This window comes from Nomascus leucogenys, chromosome 12 (genome assembly GCF_006542625.1).
Source record: "Nomascus leucogenys isolate Asia chromosome 12, Asia_NLE_v1, whole genome shotgun sequence".
Classification (NCBI taxonomy): Eukaryota; Metazoa; Chordata; class Mammalia; order Primates; family Hylobatidae; genus Nomascus; species Nomascus leucogenys.
Window position 1 is genome coordinate 51652842 of NC_044392.1, and position 25554 is coordinate 51678395.

The following is a 25554-nucleotide window of genomic DNA, read 5'->3' on the forward strand; positions in this document are numbered from 1 at the left end:
TATGGACACATTTCAAAGACGTGAAAAAAATGCATAACAGAAAAAATTAATTTGTGTGAATTTCAAGAAGAGAGCAACATAATCTATGGTGATAAACATCAGAATAGTGATTAACTAAGGGGAGAAGGGTGGGATTGCCTGGAAAGGGACTCTTGGACCTTTTTAAATTTTTTTTATTTTTTAAATTTGAAAAAAAATTTTTATAGAGATGGGGGTCTTGCCATGTTGTCCAGGCTGGTCTCAAATTGCTGGGCTCAGTCAATCTTTCCATGTCAGCCTCCCAAGTGCTGGGATTACAAGCATGAGCCACTGTGTCTGACATCTACAGACCTTTTTGGGATGATGGAAATTTTCTATAACTTGATCTGGGTGATGAGTTCATTTGTCAATATTTAATAACCTGTCCTAGTTAATATATTTGAATTTTACACTGTGTGAATTACATTTCAATAGTCTGCTCTTTAGCATAAACATGGGGGGTGGGGGATGGAAGATGGAGACAAGTCAGTGTAGACCATGGCAAGGAGTTTGGATTTTATTTTAAACTCAGTAAAGGCTCATTTTCATTCCCCCACCCCCCACAAAAATCCCTCCTAATATCTTAACCGGAAGAACAGCTATGACTACACAATTTCATTAGTGGAAAGTGCAGACAAGTTTCTTTCAGAAGAGGCATTTCACCTTGTGGGGTGGTTCAACGCAAGCCCAGACGTGAGGCACCTCCAAAGTTCCCAATGACCTAGTGCAGGCGCGTTTTTGATGGCCCTGGCTGTATCACGCTGGCAAGTCAGTGGTAAGCCTTGTTCTCTAGTCACAAATAAGGGTTGCAGCCATTGTGAGAAACAGTAAAAACCAGTTACAACCACACCACTGCATTAGTGGAAGCTACAACATGGCAGATTGAAAGGTGGCATTTTACCCTTTGGGATATTTTCTGCTCAATGGTGAGACATAGGGCATGTCTCGGGCCCTAGGTGTGTGCAGTGTGGGGTCTCCTTTTTGCCTGACTACACTGCATTGCAGGAGTCAGTGGTAAACCCTGCTAAGGGACTCGGTCAGTGCGCGGATTGAAAGCAAACCAAAAGACAGCTCAGTTTCTCCCCAAAAAGATGCCACACGCTGCCATTTTGGATTGGAATCGAGGTTCTGCATTCACAACACAAAGTGCCAATCACTATACCACCGTGGCACACCAAAACTTGCTGGCAGATGCTGAGTTTTCTTTAATACTTTCGATGTAAAAATATTCACAATATTTTGTTCTTGCATCACTTGCTTTCTGACAGGTTGAGTGGTAAGAAGCACAAATTCCTATATTCTGTTCTTTCCAAAAATGTTTAGTTTGATCAGAATGCAGGATATTGAACAAGATAATTAGCCTATCCACTTCAAAAACGTAGCAACAAGAACAAAGAAATGGAGGGACAGTTCTAGGTAAGTAAAGTGCAATTGAGGAACTTTACTTGGAACCTGGGGAAGCAACATCAGTACCACAAGTCACTTCTCTCTTAAATAAATATTATATATACACTTACATTTATATATTACATGTGTATACAATATATATAATACACACACACACACACACACACACACACACACACACACACACACAGAGTTTAATTAAGCAAAGGATAATTCCTGAATCAGAAAGCTCCAGAACCAGAATAGGTTCAGAGAGGCTCCAGTGCTACTATGTGGTAGAAGAAGATTTATGGATGGAAAAGGGAAAGTGACTTACAGAAAACAGAAGTGAGGTACAAAAATAATCGGATTGGCTGCAGCTCTGAGTTTGTCTTATTTGAACCCAGTTTGAACAGCTGGCCACCTTTGATTGGCTAAAACTCAGTCACTGGCACAAGAGTAGGTTACAGGTTGTTTATACATCCGATTAGGTTACAGTTCACTACATATGGAGAAATCTTTAAAATATTGATAGAGGCAGCTTCCAGCTAATGATATGTATATATCTTTAAGATATTGATGCATATAAATATTATTAAATTAAAACATTTATGCATATGTAATGTGCATGTGTGTTATATATACACATACATACACACATGCACACACTATGTATGCATAAATATCTATATACATGCACATATATGTGTATAGATGTGACATGTTCTAAATAGAAAATTTTTATCTGGACTATATATTAGATAATATTATTGAATAAATGTTAATATCCTCAGGTTTGATAATTGAATTATATTATAATTATATAAGATAACGTCCTTAATCTCATGAAATACATGCTGAACAATTTAGGGATGAAGTGGAGTTTTTTTGGTCTGCATTTACTATGAAATACGAATGTGTGTGTAGGTGTGTGTAGACAGAGAAAAAAGGTAAAGGAATGTTAACTGTTGAACTTGGGTGAACGGTGTAGAGGTGTTCTCTTTTTTTTCAACTTTTCTGTAGGTTTGAAATCTTTCAAAGTAAATGATTGTGGAGGAAAATGTGAAACATGGGAGACTGTGAAGAGCTGGCTGAGTTCTAGGCTAAAATTTGGCTCTCTCTGGGTCTCGGCCTTGCAGGAGGGGGTGACAGATCTCAGTACCTCTCACCGCTAGAAGAAAGTGTAGGTTACCAGTCTGGTGTACAAACCTATCTAAAGGATTCCCTCCTGTTACCCAGGATATGGGCGAAGTGTCTTCTTAGTCCTTCTTACATGAATCAGCCTTCTAGCCTGGAAGTCTGGTAGGTAAGTTTGAGACTAATTTGTATGTTTCAAAGCTTCTGAAGCAGATGTCCCACTTTTACATTGGGTTGCAAAAGACAAGTCAATGTGTATGAAGAATTTATTTTCAGAAAAAGAAATCCAAAGGAGAGTAAGTTATTTGAAACCTAACAGTCCCATTGGGGTATATTGTTTTTACTTGTTGGCCCTTCAGAAATCTCAAGGGTGGGAATTTGGCCTATACAGGAAGATTTTTCCAGATCAGGAGTAAACAGCAAACTTTCAAGATCATTTTTTGGCAGAGATTCTACTGAGGTAGGAAAGTGGCAGGACTTATTTTGCGGTTGTGGCCCGGTTGATCAGAGCAGGATCTAGTCCAAACAGGGTGCAGTAAAGAAGCTGACTAAAACCAGCAGATGGAGACAAAAGCTATCTCTAGTTGCCCTCACTGCTCATTAGCATAAAGACACTCCTACCAGTGCTATGACAGTTTATAAATGCCATGTTAACATGCCATGGCAATGGCCAGGAAGTTACCTTATATGGTTCTGGAAACTCCTCATCCCTTTTCCAGAAAGTTCTGAATAACCCACCTCCTAATTAGCATCTAATTAAAAATGGGTATAAATACAGCTAGCTAGCAACCCCACACACTGCCCATGGGTTAGCCCTGCTCCACAAGAAGCAGTACCAGTTTAACAAAAGTTGCTTTCTTTCACTGCTGAGTTGCCCTTGAATTCTTACCTGGGCAAAGCCAAGAACTCTCCTGGGCTAAGCCGCAATTTTGGGGTTGTCCTTCCTTGCATCATCTGGTGACCACAAAGAGAAGACAAGATGGGACGGGACATGACATGACACAGAACAGGACAGGACAGAGTCAAGAACTGTTTAAGGCAAGACACTTGGTTGTGAAAAGTCCCTTACTGTGTTGACCCTGATATGCCAAAGTCACATTGTTCAGTGGCCCCTAACTTGGCCTTTGGGGTTCACCATTGGCTACCCCCTGGAGTTTCAGCATTTGGTGTGGGGACCCTCACTGGCTGATACTTGAGTACTCTGGATTTTTGGCATTTTGTTGTGGTAAGCGTTCCACTGTCACTGTTGGCCTCCCCCGGATGCTCTGGGGTTTTCAGCATTGACATTCCCTATAGACTGTGGATTAGAGCGCCTCCCCTGGAGGAGTGTTGATGTCATCTTCTCTGCCCTTAAATGAAAAGATCACAATTTTCCATAACAGCCAGTTGCGGGCCCCCTCTTAAGTGACTTTGCTCAAGCCCATATTGAACTCTTGGTCACAGGGACCAGGGGTTCCTGGACCCCTGGCCGAAGTGACAACTACCCATAGTGGCAGACAAGCAGCAGCCACCCAAACATTTTGCCCAAATATTTTTCTTCAGTCTCTGTGGCTGCTAGGTAGATTTACTGGCACCTCAGTGGACAACGCTGTTCATGCCTTCCCTTCCTCCCTTCCATGATCACCTTGTTTCTTTTAACCCCTTTGCCCAAACTAAAATGCTTTTTTCACTCTGTGGAATTCAGACCCATCATTTTACTTTGCATTCATATTTCATAATCTACTTTCATAACACTTTGCTAACTGTACTTACATCTTCTCTGCAGGAGGTGGGAATTTGAAAGGGAAAGTAACAGAGCTTTTGCTAGACTTAGAAAAACTTCTGGGTGTAGTAGAGATCCTTGTTAGACATGGGGACAATGCGAGCATCTCAAAGGACTCACCACTAGGGTGTCTTTAAGGCAATTGGAGCAAATTCAAATGAGATGGCTCAAAGAAAAAGAAACACATTTTCTTGGGAGAACTAGAAATTTGGCCTGAAACTGGTTCTTTACATTATCATACTATTTTACAATTGGACTTATTCAGTAAAAAGGAAGGAAAATGGGGAGAAATTCCTTATGTGCAGGCTTCTATGGCCCCCTACCAGATTCTGACTTAAGAGTCAACTGCAGGATGTGTCTGGCCCATGTTACTTCCAGGCACCAAGAAACTGCGTGGGATATCCTCGATGCTCCGTTCCTAGCGGCACCCCCTGGAAGGCCGATGCCCTCCCCAGGGTCTTCTCAGTCCCCCAGTTCTGCGAGGGGTCCTGCCAGTTCACCAGTGCAGGATTCCACCTCAATGTCATCAGGAAACCCTCCCTTTTATTTAGCTAGCTCCAGCCTGTATCCCCCACTGCCCAAGGAGGTAAGCCCAACCAGTACCACCAGGAGTGGAGCTCTATATCAGTCCCTGAAATTGGATCTGTGTCCATTGCGGGAGGTAGCTAGCAGAGATAGGGGAACAATCAGAGTATATGTGCCATTTCCTATGTCCAAATTGGCTTTCTTCAAGGAGAAATTTAGCTGGTTTTTGAAGGATCCAGGGAAGTTTATAGAGGAGTTTGTTAGGTGGATCGTGTCCTTTGATTTAACTTGGCACAACTTGCAAATATTGTCCACTTGCTGTATTATAGAGGAGAAGAGAGGGATTCTGGGTACTGGCCTGTGAATATGCAGATAGGGTAGCTGCTCATATCCAACGTCATGCCATTTATGTAGGGGGAGATGCAGTTCCACATAGAGACCCTCAGTGGGATTACCAGAAGGGTTCTCAAGAACTTGAACATAGAAATCACATGCTAACTTGTTTAATAGAAAGTATGAAAAGGTGTGTGATTAAGCCAGTTAATTATGACAAGGATAGAGAGGTAATTCAGTGGAAGGATGAAAATCCCATTCTGTTTTAGGGCTTCTTGGTTGAGGCACTCAGGAAATATACTAATGTAGACCCAGACACCCTGGAAGGGGGGGCTCTTCTGGGCATGCATTTTATTACTCAATCTACCCTTGACATTAGGAGGAAGTTACAAAAGGCAGGAATGGGATCCCAAATTCCATGAGCCAACTCTTAAACATGACTTTTGGAGTTTACAACAATAGGGACAGGGCAGAGGAAGAGGAGAAAACCAAAAGAAATTGCCAAAAAGTGCAATTGTTTGCAGCTGCTTTCAGCCTCCTAGTGCTTTTGAGCTGCCCATCCTGAGAAAGTGTTGCAAGAGTGGCTTTGGGATGCCCAGACAAAAGCCAGCTCGTCATCCCCTGGGCCGGAATCAGTGTGCCTTCTGTAAGCAAGAGGGCCACTGGAGGAAAGACTGCCTCAGTCTCCAAAGGGAGTCTGAGCTTCCTGGACCCCTAATGGCTAAGAGAACAGAGGACTGACAGGGCCCAAGGTTCCCTACAGCTTCCACCAGACACCTTATCATCTCTACAGAAGAGCCTCAGGTAATTCTTGACATGGCGGGTAAAAATATTGAGTTATTGGATATGGGAGCCGCCTTCTCAGTTCTGATCTAGTCCTTGGGGCCGCTGTCTTCCCACTCCTTTACTGTAATGAGGATTGATAACCAGCTAAAAGCTAGGAGATTCACCCATTCCTTTAGTTGAACTGTGGGGAACCATATGTTTTCCCACAGATTTTTGCTTAGTCTTGAGTGCCTTATTCCTTTACTGGGAAGAGACTTACTTTCCCAATAATAGGCTGCAGTTCAATTTGGAGCACCTCAAGAGAAGGCCATAGGCTGGGAAGGGACACCTCTCCTAGCTCTAAGTTCATGTCTTAACACAGATAAAGAAAAGACGTTCCTTCCACCACCTATTACTTCTCAAGTAGACCTGTCTGCTTGTGACATGGTAGTTCCTGGAAGAACTGTAAATGTTCTCCCAGTCCAGGTTATTTTGAAACCCAGTGTTAATTATCTATGGGAAAAACAATATACTTTTAGGTGTGGTGGCTCATGCCTGTAATCTCAGCACTTTCGGAGGCCAAGGCGGGCATATCACCTGAAGCTAGGAGTTTGAGACCAGCCTGGCCAACAAGGCAAAACCCCATCTTTACTAAAAACACAAAAATTAGCTAGGTATTGTGGTGCACATCCGTAATCCCTAAACTACTCAGAAGGCTGTGGCAGGAGAATTGCTTGAACCAGGAAGGCAGAGGTAGCAGTGAGCCTTGTGCCACTGCACTCCAGCCTGAATGACAAAAAAAAAAAAAAAAAAAAAATCCAGTATCCTTTTAGATCTTTGGCTCCGAGGGGCGTCCGTCCCCTGATAATGAAGAATGGATTATTACAATCCCATCAGTCCCAATGTAACACCCCCATTTTTCCTGTTAATAAGCCTAACGGGGAATATAGATTTGTTCAGGATCTTAGGGCAGTTAATGAGGCAGTAGTTCCAGTCACCCAATAGTTCCTAATCTTTATACAATAATAACCCAAGTCCCTGAAGATGCTCATTGGTTCATAGTATTCAATTTAAAAGATGTTTTCTTTTACATACCTTTACACCTAGACACCCAATACATTTTTGCATTTGAATGGACTAATCCAGACACTCATGCTGCATCTCAGCTTACCTGGACTGTCCTGTCCCCAAGGTTTTAGGACAATCCCCATCTGTTTGGCAATGCATTGGCAAAAGAGGTAAGGGAACTACAGTTAATTAATGGATCCCTCTTACCATATGTGTATCACCTATTAGTTTCCAGCCCTACTAGGGGAAGACTCTGAGAAATAATTTTGAAACAAAACAAGGGTATCAGGTGTCCCCCCAAAGGCTCAAATTTCTGTCCAAAGGGTCATGCATTTGGGACACATGCTCACTCTTGGGACCAGGATCTTGACCCAGGGATGAAAAGAGACCATCCTGGCCCTCCAGGTCCCTCAAATTAAGAAGCCTTTTTGAGAATAGCTGGATTCTGCTGGGTTTGGATTCCCAGGTTTGGGCTCATAGCAAAACCAGTCTATGAACCTCCAAAAGGGAGTGGTCACAAGCCTTCGGATTGCAATGAACCTGTCAAAAGGCATTCTTAGCCTTAAAAGAAAAGCCAGGGACAGCCCCTGCTTCAGGACTCTCGAACTTAGAAAAACCTTTCATCCTCTATGTGGATGAATAACAAGGGACAGCTTTGGATGTTCTAACTCGAAGGCTCAGGAATTGCCTCGGACCAGTGGCTTATTTCTCTAAACAGCTAGACCAGGTGGCAGCTGCGTGACCAGGAAGCTTGAGATCTGTGGCTACCATCACTCTATTGGTAGAAGAAGCCAGTAAGCTTACCTTGTGACAAAAATTAGATGCCATACCATCCCTGCCCCCCGCCACCCCATGAAGTACAGTACACAGGGTCCTAGAGGCAAAAGTACACCAATGGCTAACAGGGGGCCAGTTACTTAAATATCAGGCTCTTCTGCTTGACACCCCAGATGTTACCCTTAAAGTATGCTGATTTTTAAACCCTGCTATTCTGTTGCTGGACCTCACGTCCCGAGAAACAGATCCCCAACTCATTGACTCCTGGGTGGAAACCATGGAAGAGATCTACTCTAGAAGGCGCAGCCTTGAAGACAAGCTCTTGTCTAACCCCAGTGTTGAGTGGTTTAGAGATGGAAATAGCTTTATTCATGAGGGTGTAAGAAAGGAAGGTTAGCTAACAGGAAGTCATTGAGGCCAAGGGCTTACCTTCTCAGACTTCTGCTCAAAAAGCAGAATTAGCTGCCCTTATCAGGGCCTTCCAACTGTGAAAAGACTTAAGGCTGGGTGTGGTGGCTCACACCTGTAATCCCAGCACTTTGGCAGGCCGAGGTGGGTGGTGGGTGGATCACCTGAGGTTGGGAGTTCGAGACCAGCCTGGCCAACATAGCAAAATCCCGTCTCTACTAAAAATACAAAAATTATCCGGGTATGGTGGTGGGTGCCTGTAATCACAGCTACATGGGAGGCTGGGGCATGAGAATCACTTGAACCTGAGAGGCAGAGTTTGCAGTGAGCCAAGATCATACCACTGCACTCCAGCCTGGGTGACAGAGCAAGACTCCATTTCAAAAAAAGAAAAAAAAACCCTCAAGAGACAATGAGTTTACTGACTCTAAATATGGGTTCCTTTTGCTTCATGCTCATGCAGCCATAGGGAAGGAAAGGGGAATATCATGAGCCAAGAGATGCCCCATACAACTTTACTCAGATCTTGGAACTTTTAGATGCTGTCCAACTCTCAAAGAAATAACAAGTATTCACTGCAGGGGACACCAGAAGGGAGACGGTTTTCTTATTAGAGGAAATTCCCTGGTGGAAAGAGCAGCTAAGGCCACAGCTAAGGAAACCCTGGTATTTCAGGCTGCTGTGCTACTACCAGGTCACCCATGTCAGTGGCACCATACTATACCCCTAAGGAAATTAAAGGGACTGAGTAAAAGGCTTCCAGTAAGACCCCTCTGGATGGTTGCTAGAAAATAAGAAACTCTATTCCTGAAGCTGACAAATGGGAAATAATTAAACATTTTCATGGTTCCTCACATTTGGGACAGGATTTTCCATTCAAAGTAGTTTCCTAAATATTCTTGGGGAAGGGACTGTTCCAAACTATAAAAAGATTTACCAACCAGGAAGCCACCCCATACCCCGATCCCCGCTTACACTTGTACAACACCACAGAACATACCATGGCGAAGACTGGCAGACAGATTTAACCCAGATGCCACCTTACAGGAACTACAATATTTGCTAGTATTTATAGACACTTTCACCAGGTGGCTAGAAGCTTTCCCCACAAGGACAAGAAAAGTATTGGAAGTGTCTAAATTATTACTTAAAGAAATCATCCCAAGATTTGGATTACCAAAAGGTTTGCAAGGTGATAACTGACCTCCCTTCCCAGCTAAGGTGACCCAGTGGGGTAATGCCTCAGCCTTAGGCATTACCTATCTTCACTCCTCATGGAGATCTCAATCTCCGGATAACATAGAAAGCCAGTCGTGACATTAGCAAAACTCTTTCAGGGGACCTCAGGGGCCTGAGTTTTTCCCCTACTCATAGCCCTTTTGCATGTGAGGATGGCTCCAAAGGGAACTTTAAAGCTTAGTCCATTTGAAATGACTTATGGAAGGCCCCCCCCGACCTTTTTTAACTTGATCAACACCACAGTTTATTTGTAAACGCTTCATATGTGTCAATAATCAAATTGACAACACTTTATAGATTTCATTGTATAATATTAACATCCTAACAGAAAACGATCCACTGTACTCATTTACAGTTTGGTATTTTAAAATCCTTAAATACAAATTGTATTTGAAACACTGAACACAAAAAAGAACATGAATGGCAGAGAAAACTGAAAACATCAAGTAAAAGAAACCAATATTCTGCCCCCCCCAAAATATAAAATCATCTGATTACATACTTTAAAAAAGAAATAAAGGAAATCAGATGATCATATTTTTTAGTGATATAAAGTTGCATTTCTTCAAACCCATTTTAGATGTGAAATTGTACCATATTAAATTCTACGTCTTTTTTTGGTATTTGTTCTTTTTTTCCTCTTGGTTTCTAAAGCATGTTTTCCAGAGTTTAAACTACATTAAGGAAGTGGGGAAAGAAAGGAAGGAATGTAGTAAAAAGCCAAATTAAATTAACTATTTGGAAAATAATTGGATATAAAGTTTTCATGAATCCTCTTTGGCAAGTAACAAAGTCTGCATTTTAAATTTACCTTTTTGTTGAAATGGATCAATACTTGTAAGATTTAAGAGATTACATAAGCTAATGTATAAGTAAAACGAAGCCAAATTCACAAAGCAAAGCGCACACATCAACTTTTCACATTTTGCTAAAAGCTCTAAAAATGCACTCTCCCTCCTTGAGAGTACGAGAGGTCTTCAGCTCAGAATCAGATGATTACTCTTGCCTCATTCAACACAAGAAACCAGAGGGGACCCCATGGTTTTTCAGTACTTTCCCTAAAATTCATGATCACTATTAGGTTTTATTTCTTCCTCCTTTATCTCTCAAAAGAAATATAGCAGCAAATCACTCCCATATTTTAAGCTTTAAATTCACCAACAACTGGGCTCACTGCCAACAACTACAAATGTTCAATTCTTTATTAGTGTACATGTCATTACAGTTGGTTTAGATGGTTAATACAGGAATAAAGAAAATAACTACAGTTCATTCAAACAAAGGAAATTAAAATGAGATTAAAGAGCTCTGATTAAAAAAATACAACTTTCAGCTGAAAAACTGTAAAAGTTACATACGTACATACCTAATGGCACTAGGAATGTACAATATCAATAATTGGAAAAATAAGTGAGTGACTCACAGTCATAAGAAATTATTTAATATTAGTATTTTTCTTTTATAGACAAACATAACATACACATGGTTTCTACCTTCTATAAGGCAAAGTAGAAAACTAACCGTTACTGCATTTACCTCAAACAGCACTGAGTGTGCCACAGATAACATGGTCCAAAATATTCAATTCTAAAGTTAGGCCATGGTATTGAATGTAGGGTTAAGTTTTAGGAAAGGCATATATTTCCAGAAGTAAGTATGTTAAATACACAAATGTCTATAAATAACAAAAAGTTATCAGCAAAAACGCTTAGGTTATAACATTCCCAAACTTTCTAACATTTTAAGTGTTTTAGATATATGTTGTCTGACCAGTTCATTTGGTTGCAGTTTTAAACTAGCAAACCATTACCCTATAAGAGGAGCTAAACTGAACTGTAACACTACACAAACTTCCCAAGGAAGGTAACTTGAAAAGTCTAAAAAGTGATTCCAATTATTCTAATTAACATTTGAGATGCTAAAAGAATCGATGACTCAAGAAACACTTTGAAGTAATTCCATTTTTCTTTATCATTTTCTAAAAAAGTATTTACTTAAATTTAAGATCCAGATGGCTTAAGAGTATGTCTTCAAAGTAGGTTTATCACTAAAGCATTCTGATCCAAAGACATAGTCTTAATGCTTCTAATATGTAATTCTAACCTAAAATCACAATCCTTGGTTTGAAAACATCAAAGGTAAGAAACAAAAAAATAAATCAGGGTGAAAATGTGCAGCAGCTATAACTACAAGAGTGGAAAATAAATTCTATTTTTTCCATAAAGACTCTATGAAAATATAAAGCCCAAAGTCAGTGACAACAGAAGTCCACATATAAATGGTGTTTAACAATAGAAAGTTTTCTAAAGCTTCTCATGAGATGTCAATGAATAGTCATAATCTGAGTTAAGAACTCATAAATCAAGGTTAAGTTATACATAACTATGCTGATTTACATACCTTCTACAATGTCCAACTGGCATACATAATTTAGACACCCTTAGGAATTCATAATGCCCTATCATATCATCTCTCATTATAGTTTTACTACTTTAAGTACCAAGAAGCCTTTTCAGAGGAAGAGTTCCATCTTTTCCCTTGATCCCCCAAAGTATAGGTAACAAAATATAAAATTAAACAAGATTATGTTTGATAAACTAACATATAAAATTACCATTGCAATTTTCATAGTGATTGCTTATAAACATAATAGTCATCATAAAACCTATAAAGTATATACTTAGTTTTATAAAAGAAATGTAGATTGTCTCAAAGTAAAAAATACAGTGCTGGCTGCTAAAAAGCACTCTGTTGCAATAAGATGTGCAATAATGAGCAAAACTTCAGAAAACATGAATATGTTCCCCAAACTTTTCATATTAGTTAAGCAAGAATTGCTCTGCAGCAGCAGGATGCTTTTTAGTGGCTGACACTATAAAGCTAACGTTAAGAAAGAAAAAAGGCAGAAAGTGTGAGCAACAAACAATGTAACCAAATTATTGCAAATGGAGATTAGCAATAAGAAGTGAGGAAGGTGACCATCTACTCCCTTCTGATAAGACACCATCTTTAAATATTAAGTTTTTTGCAGGACGTGGAACACCCATGTCAGCATACGATGACTGTGACAGCAAACTTGAAAAACTGGGCTCTGCGTGAATATCCAATGTTGAAGCACCTTCCTGGAATGAGTGAACAAAGTTAAGGACTTGCAGGGAGAGTTTTCTACTGGAATGTAAGAGGTTTTGAAGGCTCTCTTTTCTGCAAAGGCCATGTGTAGCAATTTTCCTACAAACTTTCCGGTTTAATTTGGAACTGAACAGTGGAATTCCAAAGCACAGCTCGTGAGGAACCCAATCTGCTTCTGTTGTGGCACCAGAGGTTTGCTTTGTTGCTGAATCTACAGTTGCTTCCTCAATGACCATTTGAAATGACTCTGTACTCCCATTTACATCTGAGCCAGAAGCTAAATCAGGTTCTCCTCTCTCATCAGAAGCATCACTGAGTTTTCTATTTGCAAGTTGGCTGGAAGCATTCAACATGGTGACATATGCGCAGAGATGTTGTAAGTCCACTCTGTTCCTTAGTATCTGCAATGCTTTATGAACACCCATATTGACACGAGTGAACTCTCCTTGTAGTTCTGTTTCATCAAATGGAAATGGGATATGGACAGTTTCTCCTATCCCATGCAGACCATGCCCCTGAATTAAAACTGCAGAATGTGTTAAAGCATCATTCAACATCGTGGGCGCATTTGAGGTAGGAACTACTCCAGGATCATGACCCCAAGATGTTATTAGCAATCGATCATAACTCTGAAACATATCTGGCAGTTTTTGAGGTCTTGTACCTTTGGACAATAAAAGGGATGGTGGTCCTTGTCCAGTGATGTGATAAATGTACAGTTTAAACCAGATGGAGTTGACTTCTGGGATAGCTGGTCCAATATGCTGAGGGGTGCAGCTGCTGACAGGCTGGATTTCATTGGTGAGGGGAGCCATGGAAACAAGCAGCATGTAATTTTTGTTTAGAACTCTGCTGCAAGTTGCAGGGTCCAGATGAAGAAGGCTTTCACAGCATAAGAGATCCAGGGGAAAACCATAATTGGGTTGGTCTGGCTGTGCAGTTTGCACAACTAGATCTTTGTTATGATGCAGAAACAGTATTGTGTTTCTCAGAGTAAGTGCATGATCAAAATAACTCTGCTTCTCCTTCACCAGTGCTCTGAACTGGTGAAAGATTTCCCATCATTAAGAAGGCAGTAAGAGTGGAGTCAAATGGGAATGTGATGCGCTTCGTGTGTCCTGTAGACAGACTCAGGCTGCTTACACTGGCGGTGTCAGCTGGATCTTCTTGACTATTTGTATCAGTGTCAGTTGCCGATGAAGCTTCTTGTACAGGCCTCCTACTTTCCCCTCCATCCCATGACAAGAGCGTCTTCTGTGGAACTAAAGTATTCTTTAATCCGTTTACAGATGGAACATTCTTCCATGATGAATGAAGTTGATCCAAATTTATTACTTGTCCCTTCTTACGGGCAAAGCCCAATAGGCGATACATTGAAACAGCATTCTTAACCAGGGATAAGTCAATCTCAAGGACATTTGCAAGCTCTGCCACATTTGTGTGCTCATCTATTGAAACAAATATCTTACAGAGTAGAGTTTCAAAACAATCAAAACAAGCACTCGATTCATTACAATACCTTCAAGACGTGGAACTGCTATACAACTGTCTTCAGACATTGGTACATCCAGATAAATAAATCATTTGTTATACAAACTATGTACTACATTGTAATCTAGTGATCCAGAGAGTTGAGGGCCTGAATCGACGATCTTATAAATAGCACAGTTCTCAGGCAAAGTGCATATCCTGATGTCATCTTCTGTGATATACCCAGCCTGCACCACCCACCACACCTCCATGGCAATTTCCACTGGCTTTATTGGTAGAAGATCACGGGTTGTTTTCCTTCTGAATAATTTTTTTGATGATCTACACTGATTCATAAGATCAATATACTGGTTTCTTCCTATGCCAAGAAGCCTTAGACAGTCAGCAGAGTAAAATTGGGCAATGAATCATAACTTTTCTCACTGTTCATAATATCCTCCATAATCCCAGTGTAATACGAAAATGGTGTTATCCTCAAGCCCTTCACCATAATATCCGATAGACGGTAAGGGTACAGCACGAGATGATCTCGGCTGTACTTTAGCAGTTCCTCATAGTATCTGCGTTCATCTTTCTTGACATGTTTAAGTGATTTCTGTATCGTAACTGATTGCAGATACTGTACAGGACAACCTGATTTTTATATTCTCTCTGTGAATTTCCAAGACGACTGGGATTTTCTTCCTCCTCTGCCACTCTGAACAGCAAGACCAATACTTTCTGTATTTCCTCCTCCTCAGCCTACTTGATGTGAAGACAAAGATGAAGACCTCCATGATGAGCCATCTCCACTTAATGACTGCCTCACGTTGGCCGGCAACTTGTTCCAGGGTTAGTTGTGCCGGATGTGGAACTCCAGGTCTATGTTCATGATGCCGCGGCCAGGGCCGGCGGCGGGGGCCGCGACTGCGACCCACACTATGCTTCCCGCCTGCCCGCCCGCAGCCCGTCAGCGGAAGGCCCAGGCTGCCCCATGGCCTGGGCTGCCGACAGTTAAGCGCGGCCAGGGCCAACCGAGCACTGGGTCGCCTGAGCAGCTCGGAAGGCCCTTTTTAACTTTAGACCTACTGTTTGATGAAGAGACACATAGATTATCAACTTAGGCCAGGTTCAAAAGGCCCTTCAATCACATGGAAATGAAACCGTAACCTCCCACAAGGAAAAGGATTAACTCCCCCCATTCAACCAGGAGACTTACTCTTACTAAAAACTTAGAAAGAAGGATCCCCCAAGAATCAATTACAACCAAAATGGAAAGGGCCCCTATCAGGCATTATTAGGCACTCCCACTGCTGTTAAACTCCAAAGTTAATTTTTTTTCTTTTTTAGATGAAGTCTTGCTCTGTCGCCTAGGCTGGAGTGCAATGGCTCAATCTTGGCTCACTGCAACCTCCACCTTCTGGGTTCAAGCAATCCTCCTGCCTCAGCCTCCTGAGGAGCTGGGATTACAGGCACGTGCCACCATGCTTGGCTAATTTTTTTTTTTTTTGTATTTTTAGTAGAGACGAGGTTTCACCATGTTGGCCAGGCTGGTCTCGAACTCCTGACCTTGTGAAATGCCTGCCTCAGCCTCCCAAAGTGCTGGGATTACAGGCATGAGCCACCGTGCCCAGCCTCAAAGATTCTTATGAGTCCTCACAGATGTCAGAGGAAGATGCCATGACCTATACTTGCAAACTCCCAGAAGATTAAAGCTATTGTTTTGCAAATGCACAGATAAGTATTAATAACATGATGCTCTGGATGAGCATGAAAGTTTTTCTCTTACTCCTAATTATGTTTTCTTTCTTACCGCTTTGCCCTGATGATGGAATTCAATAAAGGAATCTCTACCAGCAGACACTTGGTTTTTACCCTTCCTAGGACCTTTAACAGATATCTTGTTATTGCTAATCTTTGGTCTTTGCTTGTTTAACCTCCTTATAAAGTTTGTGTCTCCTAGATTACAATAATTCCATGTAAAGATGATGCTGGCACAAGGCTTTCAACCCATCCCCTCTTCTGACCCAGAAAATAAAGACATCCTGCCTTTGGGCCTTTTAGAACAGGTATCCAGAGATTTTACTTCTCCAGTGCTGGGCGGGGTCTATGCCCATAACATCAGCAGGAAGCAGTTACAGAAGATGAACCCCTACCCTTCTGCAAGCCCCTTAAGATTAAGGAGGAGCATATAATCTCTGATGGAGAAAAGAGGCAGGCGACCAGAAAGACTTATTTTCTAGTCACAACCCCATTGAACAGAGCAGGATCTGGTCAAAACAGGGTGCCGTGAAGAAGCCTGCTGAAACCAGCAGATGATGATGAAAGTGACCTCTACTTGCTCTCACTGCTTATGAGCATAAAGACACTAACACTGGGACCATGGCCAGTTTACAAATGTCATGGAACACACCTTGGCAATGGCCTGGAAGTTACTTTATATGGTTCTGGAAACTCCCTGCCCCTTTTCCAGAAAGTTCTGAAAAACCTACCTCTTAATTGGCATGTAATTAAAAGTGGGTCTAAATACAACTAGCTAGCAGCCCACAGGCACCAACTCTGGGCACACTGCCTATGGGTTAGCCCTGCTTTGCAAGAAGCAGCACCAGTTCAATAAAAGTTGCTTTCTCTCACCAGCGGCTTGCCTTTGAACTCTTTCCTTGGCAAAGCCAAGGAAACTACAGTCTGGGAGAAATTTCCCAGTCTACAAACCAGTTTTGGGGCTTGCCTGCCCTGCATCACTGTCATTGTTTCCTTGGGTTTCCCAGGAATATACATGTGTGAGACTGCTGCCTTGCTTATAGATCTCTTTCCCTGCATTAAACAGGAGTATCTTGCCTGTGGCTTCCAGAGTTAGAGATACATGTAGTTTCACTACTGAGTGCTAATATTTAATTTTGGAATCAAGTGATGCAATCAGACTGGCTGCTACCATTCTGTGGTATACATGTAGTGAACACATGTGTGGTTGAGTTTCCTGCTTTTAGCTGGAGCAAGAAAGTTTTATAATTGTGATTTGTACAAAAAAATTATAGGCAAGAGAATGTGTGTAAAATAAACTTTATTGTAAGAGGTTTCTAAATGCTCATCCTTCAAGGAAAATGGACATATGCTGAAGAGCTGATAAGCAGTCTACAGCAGTGTTATTCTTACTTAATCTTGGTTCCAAGTCCTTGCCATTTTCCTCTAGCTGCTATTGACTCCAGTTATACATAGGATGGGGGAAAGGGGATTATCTATGGATCTAGGCATCACTGTCTCTTGGGCAGTTATCACATTTGCAGGCTGAAGGGATGTGATTTCTACAATCAAACTATCCATTTGGAATACAAATCTGGAGTGGCTATAAAATGTGCTTCTCAGAAATGGAGTTTTCAGATTTGGACTTTCAATTGTTCTGTTGTTTTAGTTTTTCTCATCAACTGCGGAACTGTTTGTGACTAAGCTTTGTTAAAAGTAGAGAAGAGCTTTCCATAGTTCCAACATTAGTTGTTACCTGAAACAAACAAAAACACACACACGCATACAATGAAACAATAATCTTTGGTGAGGTCTTGCTGATACCTAACTGAGGCTGGAGTGAGAGCTAAGCGGTGATACAGGCCAGGTGCAAACTGAGTGCAGCTAAGTGGATAACCTCTGGTAGTGAACTACAGCGTAGAAGAAGATAGTAATAATAGATTGAAAAGAAAGTCTCCTGAAATGAACTAGCTGGCCTGTGGTGTAGGACACAGGACCCCAGCCACCTTATGATTCTAAAAGCCTTGCTCAAAGCCACTGCAGATGAGTTAGCTAGGTCTCTACCACCTCCATAATACTCCTCTGGAGAGAAATAAAGGTCTTTCACACCTCCCAGGAAGGGATTTGCTTAGCCTCAAATGTGCACATTCAGAAATAGCTTGTCATAAGAAAGAGAGGATAGTTTGCAGAGAAATAACCCTCCTAAGTCCACATCCTATTCCTTTTAAATAAGAGAGTGGTGCCAAGGGAAGAGCCCTAGAATGTCAAAGCCAACAGGGTGCTCAGATACCACCCAAGTACAGTTCCATCTTTGGCCATAAGGAGACAATGGTGTCAAGAGGCTAAGGCCATATGATGTGTAGGCGAAAAACCTGGGGTGAGAATCGAGGCCTCAAACCTTTTCCACTACATCACAGAGTTTAGGAGCAGTTAGAGGGAAGCCTTCAATCTGGAGAACACTAAGAGGCTCTAGAGATTATTGGGTCATGGTGACTAGGACAAAAATAAGGATTCACAGAAAGATGTTTATAGTCAATGTTCTTTTACAGTAAATGTTCTTTTGGGTTTTTGCTTGATAAAAAGGCTGAGCAAAAGTGAAAAAAACTTTTTTCTTTTTTTCTTTCTTTTTCTTTTCTCTTTTTTTTTTTTTTTTTGAGACAGTTTCACTCTTGTTGCCCAGGCTGGAGTGCAATGGTGCAATCTTGGCTCACCACAACCTCCACCCCCAGGGTCCAAGCAATTCTCCTGCCTCAGCCTCCCAAGTAGCTGTGAATACAGGCAGGCACCACCATGCCCAGCTAATTTTTAAAAAAATTTTTTTTTAATTTTTAGTAGAGACGGGGTTCCTTCACGTTGGTCCAGCTGGTGTCAAACTCCCAACCTCAGGTGATCCTCCCAAAGTGCTGGGATTACAGGCGTGAGTCACCACGCCTGGCCAAAAGTAAAAATTTTCTAATTGCAATTCTGAACAACTTATGGGTTGTGAAATCAATATAGTGGACTGCTTACTACTACAGGCTTTATTTAAATACTAGGTAGGGTGGATTACACATAGTAAAAGATTTTTTTAAAACTGATCACAAAGAATTATATATTTCTCCCTGCATCTTGTGGTCAGAAAAGTTTGAGAAACTGCTCTACATAGGCAAATTATAGTTTCAATCTATTCATCTACCTCTTTTTCTCTTCTCTTTTTTCCATGCTATGCAAACAAAACCATGGAGAGAGGAAGGCAAATTCCATCAATGGGTGGTGTTAAGCCTTTTCTATGAGGTAGCTGCACATTTAGGACACTTCTATGCTGGCGACTTGACATGCTAGTAGATAGATGGTCCTTTTCATCTCTAGCCACATGTTAAAATTACTTGGGAGCTTTTTAAGACTACTAGTGGCTTCCACCCACCTGGAATCATTTAAATCAGAATCTCTATGTGTAGAGTCCAGGCACTTGTGTTAGTTAAAACCTCACCAGGCTTTATAATATGACAGAATGATTTAAAGCTACTGAGTAGACCCACCCTATTTCCCACCATTCTCTTTGTTTCTCTTTCACCATAAGCTTCTTTCCCATGAGAAAGTAAAGATTTTAGTCTCTCTTTTCACAGTCTGAAGTAAATCACTATCTTTCTCAATTGGACTTCCAAGGCAAAGATTTCTTTCCACTTACCTATCTGGATTTTTACAAAGTTGGCCTCTGGATTCCCTTTTCCCAAAGCTAATTCACCACAAAGGTACCCCTTAAGTCAAGTAGCTGGGCTTTCATGTACCTGGACCTGTCAATCATGGGTAAATACTTTGCAGGCAGGGTTGCTGGGTGCTGTGGGATTGACATAAACTCCCAGGTATTGCCAGCTTTGAGCCTCAGGCAAGCTTGTGACTAAGTGACTCCAGTAGTCTGAGGACAGTCCTTACTCAGAAGGGTCTTGGGAAGCAGAAGCAAACATAGGCATGAGAGGGTAAAAAAAAAAAAATCCCATGTGATCTTGGCTTATACCTAACAGAACCTGTGCAAGAATAGATATTAAGGTGGGTATTGTACACAGCAGAGCTTAGTAAATACCAAGTCTGGAGTTTAAGGGATAGGCTGAAGAGATTTTGCAGGTTTGTAAACATTTTTGCCAATTTGAACATACTTTTGTTTGCGTTTGGTTTTTCTCCTCAGTGGTAAGAGCTAGGCACAATAAGGTAGCTAGGATATTATAATTTCAATCAATAAATTTGTATTTTGCCAAGGACCAAGATGAACTATGACGATTTCAATTTTTTAGTACTTTATTTTGATCAGTTTGAAAACTAGGACTTTTGCTCTTTTTTGGCTTATGGCACCTTTTTGGTTTTCACACTTTCTCAAAGACCAGTAACTTAGAACCTAAATTATGATTGCTTATTCTTTCAGTATTCTAGGGGAAAGTTGATTTAATCTTGACAAAATATATTCAATTAAAATAATTGTTCTCTTAAATCTTTTCTTTCTTTCTTTCCTTTTTTTTTTTTGAGATGGAGTCTTGCTCTGTCACTCAGGCTAGAGTGCAGTGGCGCAATCTTGGCTCACTGCAACCTCCGCCTCCCAGGTTGAAATGATTCTCCTGCCTCAGCCGCCTGAGTAGGTGGGACTACAGGCACGTGCCACCATGCCCAGCTAATTTTTGTATTTTTAGTAGAGACGGGGTTTCACCATGTTGTTCTCTTAAATCTTTTCACCTTTTAAGTTTGTCCTTCTCTTCTCCAATTTGCAATAGTGGAGCGTGGCTTGCACCGAAATACTATATTTCTCAGAGCTACTTATTCCCGGAGCCTGGCAGTCTGGGGGCCTGGAGGGGGTGCGTCTAGAATGCAGCCCTCTCTAAGTTGAGAATAACTATGAGAATTGTGGGTTATAAGGTTTTGAGTAGCTCTGGCCTCCCCGTCCTCTTTTGTTTCTACAGTGGAGTGTGACAAGAGAAGGGGCCCATCTGAGAGTGACTACATATTGTGGCTTTCTCCACTTACCTCTGGAAATTTGATTTAGGCAAGTCGGGGGAGTCTCCGGTATTCTCTGAGAACTCTGTTTTCATTATACAGCTGGAAAACGGAATCTATGATTTGCCTGTAGAGGTTAGAGGTGCATCCTCTTCCAGGAAATAATTACAATTTAGGCAAGTTATACACGTTTGCTTAAGAGAATGCTTTCTGCACATTTCATGTTCTTCCTCTCTTAGCCTAGGGAGAAAACCGTGGAGGGCTGGAACTTTAGTGTGATGGGGCAGAAGCTTAATTTTCACATGATTCTCAACAAATGCCAGCACATCACATGTATTATCATGTCTGATGGCTGCAATATGAAGGAGGCTTTTCCAAAATTGTTGTTGCTTTGGTATGGGAAGGGACCTGGTTACGGTTCTTCTGGCCCAGCACAATGTTATGAAATGATGGCCTTTGTGTGACAGCAATCTGAGAGGAGGAGGGTTGGAGGGAACCACCTTGGGGTGGTAGAATGAAGAGTAACCAAGACATAAGGGAAGCTGATGAGGATGGCAGCAGAGGAGACTCTCATTCTGCTACATGAGGTGCTCAGAAATCTGGGTTCTACTGAATGCCAATCACCTAAGAAGCAGAGAGACAGCAGGCAGTGTACAGCAGCAGACAGAAGACAGCAGACAGCTTAGGAATCACAAGAATGATTTTAGAGGTAGATACCTCTAAGATGGAGGCAAATCTTTAAGCCTATTTATTTACCTATAAATAGGAATGATAGTAGCTGCCCTACCTCTCTAGCTGGGACAATTTTAATGAATAAGTGAAGTAAACTATGTCAAAGTGCTTGAAATCTATAAAAGTCTGCCCCAGTCACAAGCCTTTAGAAAAATACATATTGCCAGAAGCAGACCGACTTGGGCCTCTCCTACCATTTTCTTCATGAAAGCTGCTGAGATGACGTTCCAGCTTTTCTCGCAGGCAGTTGTTGATGAAAAGGGTCTCCTTCAGGTGCTGCCACTGGCTCTGGATCTCACCTTCTGCCGCCATTCCACCAGGACATGGAATGAGATGGGAAATGAAGATGCTGATCACTAAAGGGGTAGTCAGAGGCCTCTCATCAAGATCCCTGCTTTTCACCATTCTTTTGCCAACTTCATCTTCTCATCAGGGAACATAAGGCAACTTTCTTTAAGAGCTTTTAAGGCTTCAAACAAAGCATGGCCAAGTGCTAAGCAAACTCCACAGGGATGCCTCCCACATGGAGATATGGGAAGTATAACGCAGATTGACAGGAGGTGGGAAAACACTGAAGGTCTCTGAGTAGTGCTTTTCTAGCACTAGGAAAGGTATGACCACCTCCTTGAGATGACTTATAGGTACTAGAGAATATCTTCCTCTCTACAAAATATCTCTCCTGAACATATTTTGTTGTTGTTGTTGTTTTTTGACAGAGTCTCATTCTGTCACGCAAGCTGGAGTGCAGAGGCACCATCTTGGCTCACTGCAACTTCTGTCTCCCAGGTCTAAAGGATTCTCATGCTTCAGCCTCCTGAGTGACTGAGACTAAAGGCGTGCACCAGTATGCTTGGCTAATTTTTGCATTTTTAGTAGAGATGGGGTTTCAGCATGTTGGCCAGGCTGGTCTCAAACTCCTGACCTCAAGTGATCCACCCACCTAGGCCTCCCAAAGGGCTGGGATTATAGGTGTGAGCCACTGTGCCTGGCCCTGAACATCTTTAACAGATGGTAAAGACCTTCTTCTGCACCTTATTGTGAAACCAGAAAGAGAAATAAGGATGCCGTTGTCAGAAGATGGTATGACTAATTAAAGCCACATACTTACACCCATCACTGACAGAATGACAAGCCTAATATGGTTTACATTACTATGAAAGCTCAATGAGTGAATTAATATAATCTCTTTCTATTGCATAGAAGAGTATATAAAGCATATGGTCTCCTAACAACCCAAACTTTTGCCCCCAAAGTGAAGTCAAACATTCAAGTAAGGGAGAGGAGATATAGGTCAAGATTCTAGTCTATAGGCACACCAGTGAGGCTACCAACCCAAAGGGCTCTTATATACCTAAAGAAGCTCCAATGGCTAGCGTGGAGTTATTCTGGGAAGAGGGCATGCTGGTGGCATTGCTGTTAGATTCATCCTTTTCTCCAGCAGATAACCTCTTTGTTTATTTAGATTGAATTACAACACTGAGACTAAACTAACAGACATCTTAAAAATACCTTGGTGCTGCACAAAGATTGAGAACTCTGGCTATTTACCAAAGGGTTGCCAAGATCAAAGTCTTGTCTTTATGGAAATCCGCTGATACTCTAGCAGCCAGATAGAACCTTATGGGAAAGCAAGCACCTGAGGGGAGATGGAGACTGGAGCTTGAAACCCAGGAACCATTATAATTGCACCTCCAAACATATGGACAAGCCTGCCAACATTCTTGGGATGGCTAGAACAGCTTAGGAAAACTGTTCAGGAACTATAATTATCAAGAATATTTCAGGAAGCCTGGATGTGGTGGCTCATATCTGTAATCCCAGCACTTTGGGAGGCAGGGGTGGATGAATTGCTTGAGCTCAGGAGTTTGAGGCCAGCCTGGGCAAAAAGGCAAGACCCTGTCTCTACCAAAAAGGCAAAAAAAATAGCCAGGAGTAGTGGCATGCATCTGTGGTCTCAGCTACTCAGGAGGCTGAGATGGGAGGGTCATTTGACCTCGGGTTGTAGGTTGTGGTGAGCCGAGATCATGCCACTGCACTCTATCCTGGGTGACAGAACAAGAGACCGTGTCTCAAAAAATATATATATTTCAGGAAAGATAAGATGTCCCATTTTAAAGAAGGAGATCTGTTAAAAGGATTTGTACATGTGCGGCAGTAGTGGCAGAGAGTCCATTCTGGCCTGCTTTGAGTATGCCAGCTTGCAGATGCCAGTCTGGACCAGAGGGACTGAGGTGAGGACAGGAACAGAGCAAATTACCTGACCCACCAGGGACCTGTACTTGAGACTTGATCCCAGAGCTGTGTTCAGCCTAATCACTTTTTTAAAGTGAATGTTTAGGGCCTGCCTGCAGAGAATAACATCTCTCAGTTTAGACAGAGGTGGTGAGCATGTAGAATATAGGAGCTACTGAGAGATTGATGGAGCTTTATTTTTCTTATCAAAGGAGCACTTACTGGCTATATCCACAGCAGAGGGGTCTTCCTGTGCATCAAAGAGGAAGGCATTGCTGCTCCTTATGAGACTCTAACTAGTGCCTGATGATCTGAGGTGGAACAGTTTCATACTGAAACCACCCAATTCCCAGCCCCTACCACCCCACCCCCACCTTGTCTGTGGAAAAATTGTCTTTCATGCAACCAGTCCCTGGTGCCAAATCTGTGGGAGATCACTGGCTTAGAATCTTCAAAAGATTATTGCCCCCAATGTAAACTAGGGACTTTGTGTGATAATGACACGTCAATATAAGTTCATCAACTGTAACAAATTTGCTGTTCTGGAGAGAGACGTTGATAGTCTAGGAGGCTACGCATGTGTGGAGGCAGGGGGTATATGGGAACTTTTTGTACTTCCTGCTCAATTTGCTGTGAGTCTGAAACTACTCTAAAAAATAAGGTCTATTTTCTTAAAAGTCATTTTGCCTCCATAGTGGGAAAAAAATAGCCGTTGACTAATAGCTGCTCTTATCCTGCCTAAAAAAATTAAAAAGTCAGCTTGAAAAGACAAAAATTGTTTTTAAGTAACTTTATTGTATACCAAAACAAAGCTAAAAGAATTTTAACACAAGATGCAGAAAAATCCAGCACTCAATAAGGTACGATTCACAATGTCTAACCCTGAATCAAATAATGTTAAGAATGCAGAGAGACAGAAAACTATAATCCATGATAAGAAGGGGGAAAGAAATCAATCTACTTAAACTGACTTAGAAAGGACACATCAGGTGAGAATTAAAAAATAATAAAAAGGACACAGATGACAGAATCTGTAGACAAGCACATTGAAACAAATATAACTATATTCCTTGTATTAAAGAAGCTAGGCCGGTGTGGTGGCTCATGCTTATAATCCCAGCACTTTGCAAGGCCAAGGTGGGTGGGTCACATGAGGTCAGGAGTTTGAGATCAGCCTGGCCAATGTGGTGAAACCCCATCTCTCTGAAAAATATGAAAATTAGCTGGGTATGGAGGCACGTGCTGTAATCCCAGCTACTCAGGAGGCTGCAGCACAGGAATCACTTGAACCCAGGAGGTGAAGTTTGCAGTGAGCCAAAATCTCACCACTGCACTTCAGCCTGGGCAACAGAGCAAGGCTCTGTCTCAAAAAATAGAATAAAATAAAGAAGCTAGAGGAAAATATGAAATGATGGAGAGTTACATAGAAGACTTTAAAAAAAGACATAAATTAAATTTAGATGAAAAATAAAGTTTGAGATGAAAATACACTGGATAGGATTAACAGCAGATTAGATGGTGCTAAAGAAAGATTAATCAATTCCAAGACATGGAAATAGAAAGAAACAAAGAGAGAAAAGAAAGATACAACAAAAATGAACAGACCATTAGTCAGCTGTGGTAAAATTTCAAAGCAGCTAATACAAATATAACTGGAGTCTTTGAAGGAGAGGATAGAGAGAAAGAATAGAATATACATTATATATATTTGATATATATATGCCAAATATATTGTATATGCCATAGATAAGACTATATATGTCATTATCATTCAAATTTGATGAGAACTATAAACATGCAGACGCAAGAAACTAAATAAAGTAAAACAATATGTAAAAGACAAAACTATACAAGGTCTTAATCAAACTGCTTCA

At 41.4% G+C, this 25554-nt stretch overlaps 1 pseudogene; it reads right to left on the reverse strand.

The window, feature by feature from the left end:
- Nucleotides 1-12354: 12354 nt before the first annotated feature.
- Nucleotides 12355-14909, reverse strand: LOC101179306 (annotated as a pseudogene).
- Between the last annotated feature and the right edge of the window lie 10645 nt (nucleotides 14910-25554).